Source organism: Nematolebias whitei, chromosome 13 (assembly GCF_014905685.2).
Source record: "Nematolebias whitei isolate Nwh7 chromosome 13, NemWhi1, whole genome shotgun sequence".
Classification (NCBI taxonomy): domain Eukaryota; kingdom Metazoa; phylum Chordata; class Actinopteri; order Cyprinodontiformes; family Rivulidae; genus Nematolebias; species Nematolebias whitei.
In genome coordinates, this window is record NC_056510.1 from 45,988,494 (window position 1) to 45,992,283 (window position 3,790).

Sequence of the window (3,790 nt, forward strand, 5' to 3'; positions counted from 1 at the left end):
TAATGTATTTTGGGGTTTAAAAGCCACTGGGACGTTATGTTTAGAAAATAAACGTCTCAGTTTCTCTGATACTCCCTCAACATATGGAATGACCACTGGTCTGGGTCTGGGTTCCTCCTTTTCACCTGTTGGCTGACTGGAGTCCTGTTTGGGTTTCTTCTCTGCTTTTAGGAAGGCCCAGTTAGGATATCCACATTGCTCTAGAGCCTGTCTTGTGTGGGATTCCTCCTTCTGCCTGGCTCCTGAGCTAGTGGGACGCTGTCTGCTCTGTGATGTTAGGAGTCATCAGGACTCTGTATCACAGGACTCTGTATCAAACCAGCTGATCACATGCATCATCAGGCCAGGACTCTGCGGTCTACACTCATCTCCAGGCCAGCGGTCACTCTTTCAGGGATGAAGATGTGCACATCCTGGATAGAGAGGAACGATGGTTTGAGAGAGGAGTAAAGGAGGCCATCTTTGTGAAAAGAAATCGTCCATCGTTAAACAGGGGTGGAGGCCTACGTGTTCAATTGTCCCCCTCTTACAATGCTGTGATTGCTAGTATCACTCAGCCCTCTGTGAATAGTAAACAGCCATCAGTGTGCTAATGATCCATTGTTAGGCTGATGGTCCTTCTTGAGCATGTGATCAGCTGGTTTTGGTTGTCAGCAGCAAAACTGGTTGATCCACTCTGAGACGGTGCTATTGAAGAGACTGAGCTGAATACAGCTCCTCAGACTGAGGAAGTCTCTCGGATGAGAGACGAAACGTTTCTACATTTTTTTGTTGATTTGCTTTGTTTTGTTTTTTTTGAATGTCCAGAGGACCAGATTTAACTTTTTTAGATTTTTCTACCTGGATTATTGAGCATGCATCGGGATAAAGATGGATTAGGTTAGGAATGAGATCATCAGAGGTACAGCACAGGTTGAAGAACTGGGAGATAAAGTTAGAGAGGACACACTGAGATGGTTCAGACATGCCCAGAGGAGGGACAGTGGGTACATTGGTAGAAGGATGTTAAAAATGAAGCTGCCTTGAAAAAGACAAAGAGGAGATATATGGATGCAGTTAGAGAGGACATGGAAGTAGTTGGGGTGAGGACAGAGGATGCAGAGTGAGATGGAGGAGGATGAATAGCTGTAGTGAAACCTGAAGAGGAAAAAGTCTAAAGAAGAAGAATACACAAGTTCCTTTAAATGCAGCTGCTGGTACATACGGGCTGTGAGCTTTTTTCTTGAATTGAAGTTTCTGCCTTCATGTGTTCAGCAGATCTTGCATTTGACTTGATGTCCACAGCAGGGGCAGGGAACATTATTCATTAAGCTGTTATTTAAAGGCGGAAGGAAAGAGTCTTTCATAAAGCATCGCTTGAGTGTCCTCCAAAAAGGAATGTACTCATGTCCCCAACTTCTTGCCTCTTCCCCTTTTCATTTTTTTTTTTATTTTTAACAATATGTGAAAACCTCTGAAGTTCTGCTTCTAGCATATGCATCTGAGAAGATCTGATGCTCTGTTAAAACATTAAGAGCCTCAAATATCCAATTGATCTGCCTCATAAAACTATTATGGGTATTTCAAAACCTCATCTAAGAATTAGACATCTATAATCAGGAAAGTTGATATTTTTCAAGGAAATGTGTTCATCAGGTGACATTTCAACAAATATATCACCCAATGAGCAGTTAATTAGTCTTTTGTCACCAACTGTAGGTATTTTAAACTCTGCTAAGTTCTATTGAAAAGAGTTTTGTGGTTGAATAATATCTTTGAAAATGATCCAACCATGTGTTGGTTACCACAAAGAAGCCAGTTAAAGAGAAGATGCTGCCTGTATGCCAGTTGTCTTCTGAGCCTCTTAATTCATTCCAGACCTGAGAAAGAAGTATTGATGCTTTCATACTGTTTTAACTAGAGATGTTGACACAATACAAGGTTCATGCTTTAATGCATGGAGTTAGACATTATCACCAAGCTGGGGCACTGCCCCCACAGAGGAAATGCTTGGAAGTTTAGCTGTCTTCCTGCTTGTTACAATGATTCATAAAGCTGACAATAAAATTATTTCTACTGATTAAACCTAAACACGGCATTACTCTTATATTTGGAAGCTTTTTCTCATTCAAGTATCAAAACTACTCATGTGAAATATTGAAAATTAACTTATATTGACCAAAGTGTGTCACAGGTAAAACAAACAAAAATATCTGTCCATCCACATGAAAGTAATATGTCAAAAATTTTTTATGAATGTTTAAAATAAATCTTCTAAAATCCTTTTGGCTTCAAACTATTGAGTTGTATCTATATTTGTCATATTAGGGCTCAGTGCTACATTTGATTACAGTAAATTAACAACATTTTATTGCAGAATTGAACATGATATTGAGATTAGAGGAATACTTCTAAAATGGTTAAAAATCATATTTATAGATATTTTCTTGTTTGTTTATGTTAACTTCCTATACCAGAGTTACCAAGCCCATAATCAAAGCCCATAATGTTGCTGCTGATCTGTTTCATGTTGCTGCTGATCTTTTCATGTTGATGTGTTCATGCGTGCTCATCTGCTCACACAGACTCATGTTCTTGCTGCTGTTTAATGTTGTGTTTTTATGCTACTAGTGCTTAGTGTATTTTTAGTTGATGTTTTTCTTAGTTCATATCTTAGATGTTATCATTGTTTTTCTTTTACATTTTATTGTTGGATGTAACTGGGACCCTTTGTACATAATTTCGTTCCAAATGACAATAAGGAATCTCTGACTCTGATAATCGAGAGGTCACCGGTTAAAATCCCCCCTGACCGCAACATCAGAATTTTGGTCAGAAAGATGAAACATCTACATCTCACTCCACTCACATTTGCCCTCTCTGGGAACTTGAACATCCCACGCCGACACACACACACACACTCGCACGCGCACACACACACACACAAACACCCACACACACACACATCTGCTCCCCTGGATACCCTAGATGGCAGCCCTCTGCTTCATACAAGGGCTGTGGAAGCATGATGATTGGTGTTTGCATCAGGAAGGGCATCTAGTGTGCAAACAATTACCATATCTTTGAGCAAGTTCACTCGCTGTCGTGACCACTGAAGAAAGGAGCAGTCAGTCAATTAACTTTTATTCATACCCATGAGTAGACTTGACATTCGGGAGTGGTGGCGCAGAGGTTAGAGAAGGTGGGCCTGTGATTGGAAGGTCACAGGTTCAATTCAATTCAATTCAATTTCAATTCAGTTTATTTCTATAGCGCCAAATCACAACAAACTTGTCTCAGGGCACGTTACAGGAACATTCACATAAAAGCCCATTAGTAAAGTTCTTTATCTAAGGAATCCAGCAGACAAGTTGAATCTTGGCTTCGTTGCAGTCTCCCATCCTGAGCAAGCACAGTGGCAACAGTGGAAAGAAAAACTCCCTTTAACAGGAAGAAACCTCCAGCAGAACCAGCTCAGGACAAGAGACCATCTGCTTTGACCGGCTGCTTGAGAGGACAGGAAGGAGAGACAGACGAACACAGAATGGTAGGTCCAGATATAGGTCCAGGTGTACCTGAAAGACAAAAAAAAAAACCAACACATGTTAAGGATAGAAAAATAATACAAACTCCCCATACCAACTACATTAAAAAAAATGTGGGTGGGACAGGTGAAGCACCCACACCTGACTCCACCCTCATTTGCCCCACTCTGGACCCTTGAGTAAGGCACTTAACCCACAACATCTGTTACATATATATATATATATATATATATATATATATATATGATAAACAGTGAACTCGGCCT